Genomic DNA, 20,035 nt, shown 5'->3' with positions numbered 1-20,035 from the left:
ATGCACGAAATGTGGTTTATTTGCACGCTCAAGCAACTGAGATCACCACAGGTGCACGCTCTTACATAAGAGGAATATTGTGGTGAATTAAGCAGTACACATGAAAGCTGAATGCAGTGGTCTCTACGCTGCCGATCCCCGAATCCCCACCTCCGACGGTACCTAGGGCAGAGCTATAGCATTTGCTGTTTTCACTAATTGCAAAGAGTTCTGACATTAAAACGTCCTCCTTGTAAATACGTGGTCTACTACACTGGGGTGGAATGCCCATTTGTGGCAATCCTGCAGACAGTGACATAAGCTGGCAGCTAACTTGTCTCCTTCTCCAACTTAGAACACCATCCGCAACAATACTTCCCTTCAAACTGCTGAAAGCTACATACAGTACCCTAGATCTCATGATAGTTGACAAGATGGTGTCCCTGATGTCTGCACATCCATTCCAGTAAAAAGGGGCTTTGAAGCATGTCGTGAACAACAAAATTGATTTGAAATTGGCTACTGTGGATAAATTGAACCAGCCGATGTGCAGATTTTTGTCTGCACAATACTTGCAGAAGTGCTTTCCATACCTTAGAATAAGTCAGTTGCTATGGTAACTTATTAAGATTGGTCTCTGGATGCCTAGTGATTTACCAGTTTGTCAGATTCCATCAATAAATGTGTGATTTTTCCTGCTGATCATCCAGGGAGTCATGAAGCAGTTGCATTCTCAAGCTTCCCCAGAGGACAAGGACTCATCAAGCCGAGCAATTTCTTGAAATTGTCCCTGTATAGAATGCTCTTGTGGAATGACAGTGTTAGAGTGGAAATATTATTAATAAAATTGTGTCACTAAAACATAATATGAAATAATGAAATAACATGTGTTTAAAGGCCTAACTGAAAAGAAGTATTTTGGGAAATGTGATTGCCCTGGTGTCAGCCACAATGAAGTCTGACATGAAATAATAATGTCTAATGAAAATGTATTTTGTTTAATTATAATTAAATATACTGACAAAAATGATTATTAATATGTACTAAAAGGAATAATAGTTTAATTTAAAATTAAATGTTTTATTCTTCATGTTTTAGCACTAGTTTAAAAGCCCTCACGTTTTAGTACTTTTCCAGAGGTACCATGTTTAAAAGAGTGTTAACCCTGCAAAATGATGTTTCTTCAAGCATCCTGTGTGAATTGCACACTGTGGAAAAGTTATGTTTTTTGCTTGTTGCGTTTGTTCTTCCTGAGATAATAACGTACAAACTGAACAGACTTCAGTGTCTTCATGTAGCAATATTTTGTACTTGTTCAAGTTTTAGTTTTTGGCAGGAAGCACATGTTATGTTTTTTCATGCTGCTTAAAATGTAATTTTTGTATGGAAACTGGTGACCAGGAGCAAGAGAAGTTGAGCCAATCGTGGGTGCAGAAAATGAAGAAACCATACGCAAAAGTCGCTCCAATGGAAAAGAAACATTAATTAAATTCCACCAGCAACCCTAGAAGAAAAAAAATCAGCTCACTTCTGCTGCCCTCATCTGCCAACCTCTCAACTACAGTGCTAACCACCCAGAACAACACAACTATTACATGCATAATAGACCAATTAGCCCCTATGAAACTGAAAAGAGTAAGAAACACACCGTCTACAGCCTGGTTTAATAATGATCTTAATTCAGAAAGACGACAACTGAGAGCAGCTGAAAGACTCTGGAGATCCGAACAACTCAGAAGAGAACGCAGAAACTACAAAAAACACATAACCAATAAAACAAAATAAAAAAAACACGTTCTTCCGCAATGCACTAGATAGAGCCAGAAACCGCCCAAAGGAGCTTTTCAACATCATCAAAAAACAAACTACCAAATCCCCCCAAAACCTGCCACCAACAACCAAAGACCGCTGTGATAACTTCACTAACTTCTTCAACTAAAAAATCACCAAGATTGAGCTTTCCCTAGAAACGGATACTCTACCAACCAGAGATTGGATCACCCAGTAAAGACAATAATCACTGCTTACTCCTCTTTAACTCCCCGCCTCCCAATCCGCCAATTAGAATTGAGGGTCATCATCCTACCCACAAACAAAAGTCAACTCCCAGAAGCTGGGAGAGCTTCCACCCACTCCTGGAGATGGATATTTCTAAACTACTGTCTACCTCCAAAACATCCTCTCACCTGGTAGACCCCCTCCCCTCCTCCATGGCAAAAAAAAAAAAAAAAAAAAAAAATCAACCAGACCCTCACCCCCCATCTGGTCCAAGATCATCAACAGCTCCCTGCAAACCGGTGTGATTCCTGACTACCTCAAGCTGGGTCAAATCACAACTATGCGAAAGAAACCAGGAGCAGACCCGACCAACCTTAACAACTACAGACCAGTCTACAACCTACCCTTCCTTGCCAAAACTATAGAGAGATGTGTTCTTTATCAACTAATCCAACACATAGATAATAACAACCTTCTTAACCCTCTACAATCTGGTTTCAGAAAAGGTTGTAGCACAGAAACGGCTACTCTAAACATAGTAGATGACCTTCGCAACTCCCTTGATTCTGACCAATGCTGCCTGCTGATTCTCCTAGACCTAACCGCGGCCTTTGACACTGCTGTCCACAAGCTGCTACTGGACTTTCTCCAAAAGAGAATCGGCATGGAAGGTACAGTCCTACGCTGGTTCTCTTCCTTCCTACAGAACCAAACGCAACAAGTAAAAATAAATAAAAGGACCTCCGCCACTTCAATAATCTCCAGAGGAGTTCCCCAAGGATCTGTCGTCTCACCCACACTCTTCAACATCCACATGGACCCGCTTACCACCATTTTCAACCGAGCCAACATCCCCTTCCACCTATAAGCTGACGACACAACTTTACATGGAAATAGCCTCTACAGAGGACATACACTGACTGAATGCCACCCTTAAAGACGCTCAATTTTGGATGTCCCACAACCACCTGAAACTCAACAAGGATAAGACGGAAATACTTCTGATATCAAAAACGAATCAGCTCCCCCAGATGAAAGAATGGCTAAAATCCACTGACGCTCTCAAAAGCAATCTTACCCCTACAAACACGGTCAAGTCGCTTGGAATCACTGTGGACACCAACTTGACTATGCAGGACCATCTCAGGAATAACGCTAACAACGCTTTCCACAGCCTAAAACTGCTGAACAAAATCAAATCATTCATACCCCCAGACGACCTAAAACAGGCCACACAAACACTTGTGCTCTCCAGACTAGACTACGAAGACCTCCATCCTCACCGGCACGGCTAAATCCCAACTTGCCCCCATGAGATCCACCCTACATGCAGCTGCCAGAATGGTGACTGGAATAAAAAAAAATATGACCACATCTCCCCTGCCGTGAAAAGACTAAAATGGCTCCCAATTGAAGCCTGCTGCAATTTTAGAACTGCCTGTCTAACCCACAGAGCCCTTCACACTGGGAAACCAGAATACCTCACCACTAAACTCATGAAAACAGGTAAGACAAGAACACTAAGAAGCTCAACACCTTTCTCCTCATCCCGCCCAAAACCCAGAAAGAAAAAACCCAGACATGCTCCTTCTCGAGCAACGCCCCCAAAATCTGGAATTCCATACCAGTCCACATTAGATTTAACCCCTTTCTCCAGATCTTCAAGAAGCAACTAAAAGAATTCCTCCTCAACCAACCATCATCTCAGAAATCTACATGTGTAACATTCTCTTTGAACTTGTTCTTTTGATTGCCTGTTTTGTTGTAAAGCGCTCTTCTACCCTAGGGTCTTATCAGCGCTATAGAAAACTCTCTAAATAAATAAATAAAAATACTTCTGGAGGGCAAATCAAAGTTTATTGGCTGCACACTAAAACACCCCATAGTCTCAGTAATAGAATCTTAGCTAGTTGCTTTCTAGTATTTCAATATAGCAAAGTTTAGATGATGTAAGTGCAGTTCGATTTCAGTTCTTAGTCTACAGATTCGTTGCTTCTATGCTAGAGATGATGTGTTTCTGTTTCTTAGCACTTTGCCTATGATTGCCAGTTCATTTACAATAAGGTCAAACATTACTAAATTGTTCCCTATTGTGCCATTGTCCAATAAAGAAGACCAGAAGATGCTCCGCTGATGAAGACATCGCTGCTTGCTGGTCCATTTAGGAGAGGTATAACCATGTGCATTGGTTTTTCTTGCAGATTTTTATGTTTTTTCTTTTTAGAAAATCCAACTGCTATTTTATAACAGCGCTATATAGTCGGATGTTTTCCAAATTAATTTTTGTCTTCTTTTTCTTTTTGCATGAAGCCCAAACATGCTTATCGAATTTCAGAAATAGAGATGCCAAGTTCTAAATTTGATTGTTATATATAAATTGACTGTAAATAATTCATCTGCGAGAGCTAAATGTATTCGGTTTCTATATTTTATTTGTTGTTATTGTTATTCTGCATTGTGGTTTTTGAATGTTTAATGATAAAAATGTTGTCTAGATTGATATTCTTTAGACAGTTTGGTCAGCCTGTGTTGTTTTAGTACATTTATAATTTGGTATTGCGCATGGTTTGCGTGAGCTTAGCACTGTTAATCTGAAGGGCAATAAATGTTTGATTTTTATTAAACTTGTGTGGTGATTCATGGCCACATAGGTGATTCATACGTGTGTATAAATTACTGTCTACAAAAAAATTGAATATCGATGTTTATTGATTTTAATATGTTTAATGTTGGCTGTTAGGACGCTCTCACACTCCTGTCTGAGTCAAAAGATTTGGGTCGACCTCTAAGGGTAACGGATGATTACCCTAACGTGTCACCTTATAAATAATAATAAAAGAAATATAAGACTGGACACGCCTACAACAAACAGCATTCGCTTGGCAGATGGTTGAAGCGTTGCTTAATATGCTTTTATTACTAAAAACAATTAAAGTAAACAATACATTCTCTGGGATCCTTTGGTATACTGTGCATATCTCTGTGTCAGGGGATCCCATACCATGGTCCTAATTACAAGTTGTGCAGCAAAACCCAGTTTGGTAATACAGCACTGATAATACTAGTATTTCAGGTTGTGTTAATTTCTATGTGTGTTATTACCACACTCTTAAAACATTTACACTGACAAATGAGGAATCACCTCAGGAATCTCTGTCTATGCACAGATTCCCCTTAGTTTTTCTAAGAAAAACTCAGGATCAGAGAAATATCATAATGGGGGGGGGGGGGTTTGATCACTTAATTTGTAATCTTGATTTGGCTGATAACTACATATCGTAATAGAGCAGGCATACGGTCTTTGTGTGTCACAGAGGAATGCGAAATGCCATTGTGGCAGGCTGAACGGTATAAACCAGACTGAGATTGGGTATTGCGGTAAGTAAGGCTTTTTATTATTGTTCTTTTCTTTTTCTTGTGGTTCAAAAGAGTACAGTTTACTATAGAGTCTTAGGGTTATTTTCTCTTCGTCTAACTCTGTCGTTCTCCTTCCTTTTTGCCTCCTAGATCGGTGGATTCTGGGAACTCGGGGCGGCTCCAGTGGAATACCGGCAAGAGAAACAGAAGAACGACAAGGTAAGTAAAGGGGTATTTCTGGGGTTTCTCTTAAAATAGAAAAGGGGAAAGGTAAGTAGGGAGATAGAGATAGAGTGCAGATACACCCGTGCAATGTATTAAATAAATGTGATGTTTTTTAGTTGACACACGGTGCTCCCGGGTAGGTCAAGATAGTCAGTCTCCCCTTTTGGTTATGGAGCCTGTGCCCCTTCCTTTCCCCCCCCACACCTCCCCAGTTCCCTTCCCCAGTGGCTTTTTAGCTCTACGATCTCTTGTCCCTAGGAGGGACCGTACCTTTGCAAGCCACGACCCTCCGGGGTCGTGGCTGGTTCCTTGGTTCCTTGACTCCGGCGCTCCTTCGTGTGTGGTCTCCCTCTCCTCGTCTCCGATTTCGGCTTCCTCCTTCTCAATCGCGTCACGCTGCTCCGCTCCTCCTGGATTCGTCCTCCTCTCTCCGTCCACTCCTGTCCGTCCTCCGTCGCATACTGCCCCCATTTCACCTCCGGCGGCCCGGAAGTCCTCGAGCGTTTCCCTGGAAACAGGGAAACGCGATAGTGATGCCGAGAGCGTTCCCATAGTAACATGGGAACGCGGATCTGGCGTGTCGGATTCACCCGACACGGAGTCGACTGACGCTTCCGGAGGCGTGATCGGGGCTGCCCGATCACACACCCCATCCCAAGATCGGTCCTGATCGAGGACCGGAGGAGAGCAGGGAAACCGGGACAAGTAATCCGCAGGGCCCTGTTGCGACCCAGGGAAATGGCAGACCTGGAAGGAAAAAGGCTGTAGCTCAAGGAACCAGCGTAAGATCCTAGAGTTGGAATCCTTGTGTGAGGCAAGCCAGGTAAGAGGAGCGTGATCAGTATACAGTATAAAAGGCCTACCCAAAAGATAATACTGCAAGTTCTCCACTGCCCATTTAATGGCCAAACACTCTCTCTCAATGGTGGGGTAATGACATTCTCGGGGAAGAAGTTTTCTGCTGATAAACACAATTGGGTGATCCCTACCCTCTGTGTCAGGCTGAGCGAGCACCGCCCCAAGGCCCACATTAGAAGCATCCGTGTACAGATGAAAAGGTCTAGAGAAATCAGGACCTTGCAAAACAGGCTCCGAGGTAAGAGAGGATCTTAAATGTTCAAAACTAGCCTTTTGACCTTCTGTAAAAGGTACTAACTTGTTAGGGTGATGTTTGGATAACAGATCAGTAAGGGGGGCCGCAATAGTGGAATATCCCGGTATAAATCTACGGTAGTAGCCCACTAAACCAAGGAAAGAACGCAAATCCTTTTTCGTTTTTGGGGTTGGGGCTTTTTTAATGGCTTCAACCTTCGCTATTTGCGGTTGTAGCGTACCATTGCCTATCTTATAGCCTAGATATGATATGTCAGTCTTCCCTAATATGCACTTCTTAGGATTAGCCGTCAATCCGGCTCCTGCCAGTGTGGTCAAAATTTGGTTGAGATGGTGTAGATGGTCTACCCAGGTGTTGCTAAAAATGACGACACCATCGAGATAGGCTGCAGAGAATGTGTGGAAGGGTTTTAATAACCTATCCATTAACCTCTGAAAGGTTGCCGGGGCTCCATGGAGACCAAAGGGTAGCACTGTGAATTGATAAAGACCGGATTGAGTAGAGAAGGCTGTTTTCTCTTTATCTTCGGGGGAAAGGGGAATCTGCCAATAACCTTTAGTGAGGTCCAACGTAGACAAATATTTAGCTCTTCCTAGTTTCTCTAGGACATCATCCACTCGGGGAATAGGATAAGTGTCCAACAGGGATAGTGCATTGAGTTTGCGGAAGTCAATACAAAATCGAACTGATCCATCAGGTTTTGGGACCAGGACTACTGGAGAGCACCCGGGACTGACAGAGGGCTCAATTACTCCTAAGTTTATCATTTTTTCTATTTCTTCTTCTATGATATGTTTCCTAGCCTCGGGAATGCGATAAGGCCGTAGTCGGATAGTTTGACCTGGTGGTGTTCTTATTCTGTGGCAGATCAAGGAAGTTCTTCCGGGTATGTCCGAAAAGACATGTGGGTACTGGTTTAACAGGGAGTACAACTGACCCTTCTCTGACATTGTCAGAGAAGCGTTGACACAGGGCATATTTTCCTTTTGTTGATTTCCAACGGGGAACAGTTCTATATCTAACTCCTTGCTGGGAGATACAAAACGGCCCATCTCTATTGGGCCGCTAACCTCATCCGCTGTTTCCCATTTCTTGAGGAGATTCACATGGTAAATTTGTTTTTTTTTGGGGTTGACACTTAGTTCTATGAGATAGGTGACAGGGGAGACTGCTCTAATAACCCTATAGGGCCCCTGCCATCTAGCCAATAATTTTTGTTCAGACGTGGGTCGCATGATCAAGACTTGATCATTCGGAAGAAATGTACGCAATTTACTTCCCTTATCATAATATTGTTTTTGCGTCTCTTGGGCCTTTTCCAGATGTTGTCGTACATTCTCCCATAGTTCTTGTAAGTGTGATTTAAGCTTTTGGACATACTCTAACAATGGTCGTCCTTCCTCTTCCTCTTCTTCCTCCCAGGTTTCGACGGCCATATCTAAAATAGAACGGGGTTGCCTTCCGAACACCAGTTCGAACGGGCTATGTCCCGTTGAGGCCTGCTCGTGGGTTCTAATGGCATAGAGAACTAAGGGTAGTTTCTGGTCCCAATCCCTCCCCGTCTCATCGACTATCTTCTTTAATAGTGTTTTAATGGTCCGGTTATAGCGTTCAACTAGTCCATCTGTCTGGGGATGATACACTGAAGTTTTGATTTGAGTAATTCCTAGTACCCTACATATCTGTTTCATGAGGTTGGACATGAATGGTGTACCCTGGTCAGTGAGAATCTCTCGGGGAAACCCTGTCCGAGTGAATACCGTTATCATCGCCTGTGCTACCGTTTTAGTCGTCATGCTTGCGAGGGGAATGGCTTCGGGGTACCTTGTAGCATAGTCTACGATAACCAATATATAGGTGTGTCCTTTAGATGAGGGAAGTAGGGGTCCAATTAAATCCATCCCCACCCTGCTAAACGGAATGTCGATGATGGGAAGAGGTAGGAGAGGTGCTTTCCTGGGCCGGCCTGGTTCGGTGAGTTGACATCTAGGGCATTGCAAGCAATATTTCCTAATGTGGGCAAAAACGCCTGGCCAGTAGAACTTCCGGAGGAGATATTCCTCTTTTTTTTCTCTGCCGAAATGACCCCCTCCCGGTTGATTGTGTGCTAGGAGGAGAATATGGTCCCTATAGGTTTCTGGGACTACTAATTGGTGTTTGCGTTCCCCTGTCCGGGTAGTGGTAACCCTATAAAGAAGGTTTCTTTGTACTAGAAAGTAGGGACCCACCTCGTCTGTTTCTTCAGTTTTCGCTGTTCTCCAAGCATGAGTGAGGGTAGGGTCCTCTCTCTGATGTTGGCGGAAGCTGATGTGTGCTCTACAATTCTCTGCTATAACTCTTATGGGGTGGTTGTTCTCTTTGATCACCCAAAACTTCATTCTTTTGTCTCTTTTTTCCCGACGGGAAAGTTTCCTGCGGTATGGGGGTCACTCAATGGGGCTATAAAAAAAAGGAGCCTTGTTCCACCATTCGAGGTTCTCCCTCTGGGTTTGGGTACCATTTAAGAGTTGTTGAAAATGCACGTAGTCTGTGCCGATAATACATTCTTCAATCAGTTGGTCCATAACTCCCACGGGAAGAAAGTCTCTATATTCACCCCACTCCAGCTCTACTATAATAAGAGGGTATTGCTCCTTATCACCGTGTATACAGCAGATGGTGACCCATCGACTGGAGTTCTTATAAACCGGGTCTATTAGATCTTGTCGAACTTGACTACAACCCGAGTCTATGAGGGCTGAGAGGAGGCGTCCATTGATTTTTAGGGTCTGTTTAAATTTGGCATCCCCCCCCCCCAGTACATAGGACTCTGCGTCGGGTTACTCCTATCTCCATAGGCTCAACCCCCTCTGTTTTCCTGGGGCACACACAAGCTATATGTCCCCATTCTCCACAGTTAAAACATTGAGGTCCCTGCATTGGATGACCCTCCCCTTGTTTACGTGGAAACGGGTCTTCTAAAGGATATCTCGGTACGGGTTTTGGTGGTGGTGCGAGGTGTTTTATGTTGGGTCTGGGTTGTAGTGATCTCACATTGGTGGACCTGTGGTAAGCACAGGCCAAGTCTATGGCCAGGTCTGTATCCACATTTGGATGTTGCCTTATCCAATTTTTGGTACTGGTGGGTAGGGAGTCCAAGTATTGTTCGAGGATGATTGTCTTTATAACATCCTCTCTGCTAGTTCATATCGGTCCCAACCATTTTAGTGCCAAATCTTTAACCCTAAAGTAAAAGGTTCGGGGGTCCTCATTCTGTCCCCACTTTACTTTTCGGAACTTTACTCTATAGTACTCGGTATCGTGGCCAACCAGTTCCAAAATGCTCCTTTTTATGTCCTTGTAGGACGTGGTACCGTCCGGATTAGCCGCTTGATAAGCCGCCTGCATGAGTCCTGTGAGTAAGGGAGCGATGTATTGTCCCCATCTTTCTTCCGGCCATTGGGCGGAGGAAGCTACCCGTTCGAAGTTGGTAAAGAAAGAGTCCGGGTCTTCCCCCTCCTGGTATCTTTGTAGAACCGAACTGGGGACATTAGGGTGAACTTTACTGGCGGCTATTGTCTCTGTTAACTTTTTCATCGCCGTTTCATGTACAAGTTGGTTGTTCGCCAAGATAGTGGCTTGACTCTTTAGGGCGGACTGTAAGGCCTCCCTATCTTCCTTGGCCTCTCGCTGGTGAGCTTCCCACACCAACTGTAAATGGCGCTGGCCTTCTGCCAGCTGTTTAATCATGTCCTCCAGAGTAGGACTTTCATTCATTGTCTATACCGTTCCTTAGCCGTCGCGGTCTGATCCCACTTCTGACACCACTGTGGCAGGCTGAACGGTATAAATCAGACTGAGATTGGGTATTGCGGTAAGTAAGGCTTTTTATTATTGTTCTTTTCTTTTTCTTGTGGTTCAAAAGAGTACAGTTTACTATAGAGTCTTAGGGTTATTTTCTCTTCGTCTAACTCTGTCGTTCTCCTTCCTTTTTGCCTCCTAGATCGGTGGATTCTGGGAACTCGGGCGGCTCCAGTGGAATACCGGCAAGAGAAACAGAAGAACGCCAAGGTAAGTAAAGGGGTATTTCTGGGGTTTCTCTTAAAATAGAAAAGGGGAAAGGTAAGTAGGGAGATAGAGATAGAGTGCAGATACACCCGTGCAATGTATTAAATAAATGTGACGTTTTTTAGTTGACACACGGTGCTCCCGGGTAGGTCAAGATAGTCCGTCTCCCTTTTTGGTTATGGAGCCTGCGCCCCTTCCTTTTCCCTCCCCCCTCTCACACCTCCCCAGTTCCCTTTCTCGGTGGCTTTTTAGCTCTACGATCTATTGTCCCTAGGAGGGACCGTACCTTTGCAAGCCACGACCCTCCGGGGTCGTGGCTGGTTCCTTGGCTCCTTGACTCCGGCACTCCTTCGAGTGTGGTCTCCCTCTCCTCGTCTCCGATTTCGGCTTCCTCCTTCTCAATCGCGTCACACTGCTCCGCTCCTCCTGGATTCGTCCTCCTCTCTCCGTCCACTCCTGTCCGTCCTCCGTCGCGTACTGCCCCCATTTCACCTCCGGCGGCCCGGAAGTCCTCGAGCGTTTCCCTGGAAACAGGGAAACACGATAGTGACGCCGAGAGCGTTCCCATAGTAACATGGGAACGCGGATCTGACGTGTCGGATTCACCCGACACGGAGTCGACTGACGCTTCCGGAGGCGTGATCGGGGCTGCCCGATCACAGCCATGTAATGCTATGGTGACATTTGCAAACTGCAAATAATTTTAAATACCAGCCATGGGAGAGGAAATGTGAAAAGTTTAAATAATTTGGTTCAAAACTCCAAAATTTGATATGAGATCTGAAATAACGCAATCCTTTAGAAAACTGAATGAGGTTTAAGATTTAATAGCTTATTCAGCAAATTGTATTCATAGCTAAACAGGATTTCTGAGCTAGAAGAAAATCTTATTAAGATGTTCTGATAGATTTGCCAGGTCATATTCTGATCAAGGCCTTTTTGCTCATGTCTGTGTGTTCAGAATAAGGGAAAACGCTAGTTCCTGAAATGAAACTGACCTATCAAATAATCTCTCCTTTGGATCATACTTTCTTTTGCCCTCTGTGGGACCTGCTGGACTGTATGAGTTTTCTCACTCTTACATTTTTCTTTCTTCCCCCACTCAGTCTTATTGTTCTCTCCCAAGAGCAGAAATGCCTTTGTAGTGCAAGCGGACTGAACTACTGACCCAAAATGTGGATTTTTCTAGTCCAATTGAGGCCTAGCCCACCAAAAGAGGCCTTCACATATGTTTTTAAGGAGCAAAATCTCGATTCGAAATGCAAAATGAAAAGCACAGAGACTGCAAATCTGTAGCAATGGTCATAAAAACAATGTCAATAATGCATAAAACTGGGTCATAACCTAGGTGTAAGCTCTGCACTAACTTACAGTAGTTAATAAGTTAAACCTTTTCTACTAAGTTGACAACCATTGTTCAAGACAGTGAGGATCATTATGTGTCATGCCTAGAGGTATTTCCAACATATGATGCCTAGATTTATCCACTGCAGGAAGGCACCAGGTAAAACCTAATGCATTTCCACTCAAGCACGTGCAGAAAGAGACATAGAGAGCACTAATAACAAACTACAATTTGAAGTACGTAAAGTAGTACTACTTACAAGATATGATTCACAAACCCACGGGTGGAAATTTCCATCAGCTCTTCTTCTGTATCTTCTATGGGGGGGGGTGAGGGGGGGGGATCTTTGAACATTTATGTTTACTACTTAGAAGTAAATGAGGGAGGGAGTGGGGCAAGCGGTGGGAAAATGAACATAGGCCCCAATGAATAGGAAGGGTTAAGGAAGGTATATGAATGGGCTTAGAGGTAGATAAGGGGGAGTTTAGAGAGGTACAAGAAGGAGTGGCATACTAATACACACACACACACTCACCCACAAGAGACTAAGACCATTCCTTTCCACAAACTAAACTTAAAACATTGACAAAACAGTAGTAAAAGTACTCCAGCAAAGCTTTAAAGTAAGTCTAAGACTAACCAAGGCCACTTAAGGGCACTGCAACACACTTCCATAGAAAATAAAAGGATAATTAGGACTGTGTATATTACATATATCTATATATATAAGCCAACAAGAATTGCTGCACTCCCAGAGGTAAAGATTAGTAGATTCCATTTATTCACAGAGCAGCACTTCCAACACCACTACGCATTTCGTCTTTCTCAGGTGGTTTCAGTTGGTAGGAACACATGGTTCTCATATACCTGCCTTATACAGGGAGTGCAGAATTATTAGGCAAGTTGTATTTTTGAGGATTAATTTTATTATTGAACAACAACCATGTTCTCAATGAACCCAAAAAACTCATTAATATCAAATCTGAATATTTTTGGAAGTAGTTTTTAGTTTGTTTTTAGTTTTAGCCATGTTAGGGGGATATCTGTGTGTGCAGGTGACTATTACTGTGCATAATTATTAGGCAACTTAACAAAAAAAAAATATATACCCATTTCAATTATTTATTATTACCAGTGAAACCAATATAACATCTCAACATTCACAAATATACATTTCTGACATTCAAAAACAAAACAAAAACAAATCAGTGACCAATATAGCCACCTTTCTTTGCAAGGACACTCAAAAGCCTGCCATCCATGGATGCTGTCAGTGTTTTGATCTGTTCACCATCAACATTGCGTGCAGCAGCAACCACAGCCTCCCAGACACTGTTCAGAGAGGTGTACTGTTTTCCCTCCTTGTAAATCTCACATTTGATGATGGACCACAGGTTCTCAATGGGGTTCAGATCAGGTGAACAAGGAGGCCATGTCATTAGATTTCCTTCTTTTATACCCTTTCTTGCCAGCCACGCTGTGGAGTACTTGGACGCGTGTGATGGAGCATTGTCCTGCATGAAAATCATGTTTTTCTTGAAGGATGCAGACTTCTTCCTGTACCACTGCTTGAAGAAGGTGTCTTCCAGGAACTGGCAGTAGGACTGGGAGTTGAGCTTGACTCCATCCTCAACCCGAAAAGGCCCCACAAGCTCATCTTTGATGATACCAGCCCAAACCAGTACTCCACCTCCACCTTGCTGGCGTCTGAGTCGGACTGGAGCTCTCTGCCCTTTACCAATCCAGCCACGGGCCCATCCATCTGGCCCATCAAGACTCACTCTCATTTCATCAGTCCATAAAACCTTAGAAAAATCAGTCTTGAGATATTTCTTGGCCCAGTCTTGACGTTTCAGCTTGTGTGTCTTGTTCAGTGGTGGTCGTCTTTCAGCCTTTCTTACCTTGGGCATGTGTCTGAGTATTGCACACCTTGTGCTTTTGGGCACTCCAGTGATGTTGCAGCTCTGAAATATGGCCAAACTGGTGGCAAGTGGCATCGTGGCAGCTGCACGCTTGACTTTTCTCAGTTCATGGGCAGTTATTTTGCGCCTTGGTTTTTCCACACGCTTCTTGCGACCCTGTTGACTATTTTGAATGAAACGCTTGATTGTTCGATGATCACGCTTCAGAAGCTTTGCAATTTTAAGAGTGCTGCATCCCTCTGCAAGTTATCTCACTATTTTTGACTTTTCTGAGCCTGTCAAGTCCTTCTTTTGACCCATTTTGCCAAAGGAAAGGAAGTTGCCTAATAATTATGCACACCTGATATAGGGTGTTGATGTCATTAGACCACACCCCTTCTAATTACAGAGATGCACATCACCTAATATGCTTAATTGGTAGTAGGCTTTCGAGCCTATACAGCTTGGAGTAAGACAACATGCATAAAGAGGATGATGTGGTCAAAATACTCATTTGCCTAATAATTCTGCACTCCCTGTATAGACAAAGGGGCAATCTGGGAGTTACAGTTCAAAGTGCCACTTTCAGAGTCCTTCAGAGCATAAGAGCACTGGGCATAAACAACACAGAGACTGGTATGACTTTTCATAATTCGTTTACTTGTGAAATAAGCAGAACGCAAATAAAGATCAGCAACATTTAAAGAAGGACTCTAAGAGTGGCACTTTGAATTTTAACTCCCAGAATGCCCCTGTGAGCCCTTGGCTTATTCTTCAAGGGTCCTGGTCTCAACCCTATGCTAGCACCGGCAGTCAGAGCGTGCTGCTTTTCGGACCACTTGTTTTGATCGATATCCATATCTATATCTATATATATATATATCTACCGCAGTAGAGTAAATTGCCACCAAGAGTGGGGAAATCTAAGCCTTTGCGTGAAAACTACAATTCTAATTTTACCCTCTTCAATTTGTCTCCATCTCTGGTTTTAGGGGGTGGATACATGGAAGTCTACACTTTGCAGTAAAGTTACACCCAGAAATGGTGAATAGCCAAAAAAAGTAAATTTACATCAAAGTGTAAGACTGAATTTACAGGTGTAGATTTAGCTATGGGAATAGGCCCCAGAATTAAGAACTGCATACAGTAATGGCCCTTGTAAAGGTGGGTCCGGCATGTTACTTCCCATCTGTGATCTGGTGACTGATAGTGGAAGGTAGCTGAGGTAGAGATGCGATCTGTAACTGTGGGCCATTATCTCCTCCACATTTTCCCAGCCAACTGAAAGTTGGCCGAAGTGAGGGCTATTCCTGTTACCACTGTGCAAATAAACTTAACAACAGAAGACAGATCTCTCAGAGCTTTGGTTTGTCTATGACAGGTGAGCAAAGCTGGCTAGGCCCTTCATTCTTGACAGAGCCGCACTACAGCAGAAACTTTGCAGCAGGATAACTTCTGTACCCAACACTGAGTTTGCAGAAAGCGGGGAAATTCTACTGCAAACATGTATACGATGAGCAGATTTTGTCAAACTTTGTAAACTTAGAAAATTCACAACTGGAGAATTTCTACTTGACAAAAGGCATCACATTCCCGTATCAGTTGTTGATGCAACACACGGAATAGCCTGAGCCGGCTGGCTCTACAGGTTCAACGATGGTGTCATCCAGAGGGTATCCACAAATACATACATTATGTCCTTGTACAAAAATGTATGCCTACGCTATAGAAATTTGAGCAAGGCTGCCTGTGGACAAGGGGAGCAAAGCAAATGATTGACAGGCATGTTGCATTGTAGTTAATAGAAAAGCAAGGTAGTGAGCAGGCCCGAGGGATGCTGTGCTGCATCAGAGTTTATAATAATGAGGACCCCAGAGGGGAAGAGAAAAGCAGCTATCGAAGATGTAAAAGAACACAAGCCCTACAGAGAGCTTCTTCGAAGGCATCTCAACGTTTTTTCAAATGGAGAAACCCCTCGGTACATGAATAGAGAATGTTCTTCCGGGTGGAAGCTGAAGGTCATCAAGCATTGCTGCCCTCGGGTAAACTGTGGTGGGAAGCAAACCTCTTGCTTTCCTTTCTAGCTCTCCTTGTAGCCGTTTCCTGATGGTTCTCCTTGCTAACAAGGTCTCTGGCACCCCTGCGGGCAACTTCAGCCTGCAGTACTCATTTGCTTTCTCTTCCATTCACTCCCAGTTCCTCTACCTCCAGACACACAGCTTCCCATTAAACTTCATGCAGAGATGAGATGGAAGAGTGCAGTCAGGGTGTGCCGCACAAGACTGAAACCTTTGAATTAGGATGAACACAAAATATCAGATCTCAAGAGGATGGCATACACCTACATTTCATTAGAAAAGCAATAACCCAATTTTTGCAGCTGTAACAGTACTGCACTTCGGTGCACAAAGCCTTTCTTTTGTCTAATTGCTTAACACCATACTCTTATGGGATGTGGGACACCGTATCTCCTTTCCGACTGACATGCAATTATTAAGCAGCAAGAGATTTCAGTGGAAGTGGAGGGTTCCTCGTACACTGCATTCAAATCTAAGTGGGCATTTTAAAGCCAAGATGTGGGTCCTTCGTAAAACAGGAACATGACTTAATCTATCAATGTCTACATGACCTCAACAGTACTCTGTGGTTTACAAGCGAGGACTATCAGGATTAACTCAAGATGGAAGGACCATGCCCAAGTCCCCATGAACAGGCACCGACACACTCTCATGTGACGATTCACTGATTAACAGCACCTGTGCAAACAACACAAAGCCATGCTTGATACAAAATGTGCCTGTGTGTCATATGCAATTAAATGGCACAGGAGCCAAGCAGAATACCAATATGAATAGGAATTCAAAATGAGCATCAGACCACTCTGTGTACCCAAGGACAACATATTACAGTCCAGTGTTTCGTTCTACAGACTACTGCAAATGGAGAAATTCAGTGCAATTGGTTCAAATGAGATAAACCAGAACTAAATATCCCAGAATGCATTAGGCTGACATTAAATCATGCAACACTGAACCGATCAATGCAACTCAATATCTGAATTACTGTATACAGCAACTACATGACATCATTGTGAACACAACACTGCATGCAGCACAAGAGTTGAGTGTAAGTACATATCCACTTGACCTGGCATTACACTATATGCATCTGCATTTACCTTAACATGAATTTGACTATACCCTGCTGTCATACTTTAGTCACGCTTCCTCCCTCTCGCTGCACAGTGATGAAACGCTCCCAACTCAAAAGTGCTCCCCAACACCACACCATAAAGTTAGGTCACATGTTCCAAATCATCCCATCATAGCATAGAACAGCTATCCTTCACTACGCAGGCAGACAAGATACCAGTGTGAAAGACACACATAGCTTCAAGGGCCTAATACTGATTATAGCTGAGGTATCAAGGAACATTTTAGACAATCAAAAGGCTTTGTTTCAACCTGGGTCTCTCTTTCAATAGAAGCAAAAACCACACAAATATTTCCCAGTAACCCTAATATATTGCACCTGCATCTTACTGACTGCTGAGCCTGACTGCTGGTTTTGAAAATGCATATAACTCTCAATGCACAATTAATCACAATCAAGATGTGATCACAGAGAAGCCGTGGTGTTCAGGGGGCATCGCCATGAAATCAGGCCAAGGCAAGGAGTAAAACATAAAATGAGATTTTTATCTCTAACAGCAAGAAAGGAGGTTGCTAATATTTTGGCAATAATAACCCATGAGGGAACCAATATAATTTCACTAAGGCTATCACCAGAGGTTGTGGTCCTGAACACGTGTGGCACGGTATGTCTGAGGATGGACCTGCACAGAAACCGAAGCATATTTGCGACTCGCCATCCATTACTTAACATAACAAATCATGCAAAACTGAGGAAGTTTAAATATTTTTCAACTTGTGAATAAGCATCAGTTTATCATGTTAAGTTAAATGAAAATTGGTAGCTGATGTGTGTAAATCAATACTAAATGAAGACGACAGTGTAAGGGAAAAAAGAAAGCAATACATTTACAGTTTAAGTTTCAGTATGTCAGAGTGGGAGAGAAGAAATTTGTCAGGCCTTTAAATCACCCAGGGCCATGCTTCGGAGAAAATCTGTAGCATCACTGTTCCAACTTATTTTTTTAATTCAAATTTTACAATTGCTTTCCAGTTGGACACATGCTTTTCTGCCGTACAGCTCTGATGAGCTGCAACTTAATCAATAGCAATCCTGCTTATTTTGTACCACCTGTTCCCTTTAGGATTGTGTCACTATTCGCATGTGTGATCATTTAGCTGCCAAGTGGCCTCTCTTGAACCTCATGTCAGCGAACCTTGTATTTTAGCCTCGGCTCAAAAACCCCAGCATGTAAAGTGCTATTTGAAAGACAGACCAGGGTGAAAGTGTCATACAAGACATGGGTACACTCATCAGATATGTGACCTATAGAATGTAGATGCTTCACAGTGATTCTGACAGCTGTGCAAAACTAGCCATTTATGTAAAGATCGCTTGGCGGCACAATGAGTTCAGTCTCCCTAAGAGAACATTTATTATATCCATATGTGTGAGCAGTGCTTGCACCCTTCAGGTGTAGATTGGCTTTTACTGAAGCATGATATCTGTCACTCCAATGACAATCACTCGTTGCAGACATGCACTGAGTGCAGGTGGAACAGCACTAGAGACGGAACTGAATTTGTCATTTCATTTGTTGTATTCTGACTCCCCCCTTTAGCAAGCCTTTCCCAGCTGGCTACGAACACTACAGTCTTAGAGCCTGGGGCATCATCCTTACAAATGTGCTGATTTCAAACAGAGGGATTCCAGCTACTTTCAGTTGGGTACCAAGTGCACCGGAGCCTGGCCATCATCATCTAAGTGTAAGCTTCACTCACACAGAACATGTAGCATGTGAAGTAGATGGGCATGTACAGCTGATCACCACCGTTAGCAGCTGTCCCTACTCCCCGCACACAAACAAAGTAGGGGTAGAGCTTAACCTCAGGTCTGCAAGATGTTCTAGCACAGAACAGGCAAAGCTAGCAAATGGACCCATACCGCATGACAACTTTACTATGGTCCTATAGCCACCAATGCTCTTATTCTGTGACTTTCTCTAATAACACTCCAAGCATGGGCTCAAATCCCAGGAGCCAAACTGCTGGCTAAAAAAACAGAAATGGCTGAAAATGTCACACACCACTTGTTGTATGTGAACAATTCACCTGTACAAGACTTTTGGAAACCAAAAATCTTCTCTTTACGGTTCTCCAGCAAGAAAATAATTTATTGGGAAGGTGACAGGAGGTAGGGGTGTGGTTAATGCCTTCTTGTGTCCCGAGGGGATTGTGACCCGTGGCTGAATGATGGACTAGGTGCTTTGTGGTACCTTGTGCAGGATTAAGGGACTAAGGTTCTGTGTCCTGGGTTTTGTGAAATTGCTACATTCCAGGAGCCACAGGACTGCTAAGCAGCTGCTGAAGAATGTTGCTGCCAGATTCAAGGAGGCTGGGTACTGATGAATAGTTGATATTTTAACACATCTTGATGTTCAACTGCTGAAGAATTCCAACCCAGACACTGCTTGGCAGCAGACGCAGGTATGGAGGGCTGCATCATAGGCTAGTGCACAAACTGTGGTTCAAAAACAATGCGCTAGGCTGCTTTTCCTCAGAACCAGGGGAGCAGGGTTTGCTTGCAGAAGCAGTGGATGCAGTCTCTCAAAGTACTGCTGAGAGGTCTTGGGGTCAGAGATTGTGGTATTAATTTTCCTGTTCTACAAGATCTTGGTTGCAGATGAATGGTTCACTTACTGGTCTGTGGCTAAGTAAGGCTAAGGGTGCTACTGTCAGGCCTTGGGTGCAGGCTGTCAATGTGCTGAAAGTACACACGCGATTGAGTCTGTGATCCATACTGCAGCTGGGGAAAGTTATAGTACATTTTACGGAGGCAGAGATGTCTGAGGCACCTCTCTTCTGCAGTGATTGGCTGATGGCATGCACTAGTGGCCAATGATTGGCCATACGTTGCAGAGCTGGCTTGCCCACTAAC

General features: G+C 43.6%; 1 protein-coding gene across 1 annotated transcript in view; it reads right to left on the bottom strand.

Moving 5' to 3' along the window:
* The window catches only part of SIRT6 (sirtuin 6), a 60,978-nt gene that overhangs the window by 24,984 nt on the left and 15,959 nt on the right, over positions 1–20,035 (bottom strand). The gene's annotated exons all lie outside the window — the stretch shown is intronic.

Source organism: Pleurodeles waltl, chromosome 12, assembly GCF_031143425.1.
Source record: "Pleurodeles waltl isolate 20211129_DDA chromosome 12, aPleWal1.hap1.20221129, whole genome shotgun sequence".
Taxonomy (NCBI): domain Eukaryota; kingdom Metazoa; phylum Chordata; class Amphibia; order Caudata; family Salamandridae; genus Pleurodeles; species Pleurodeles waltl.
This window is presented reverse-complemented; position numbering and strand designations above follow the sequence as displayed.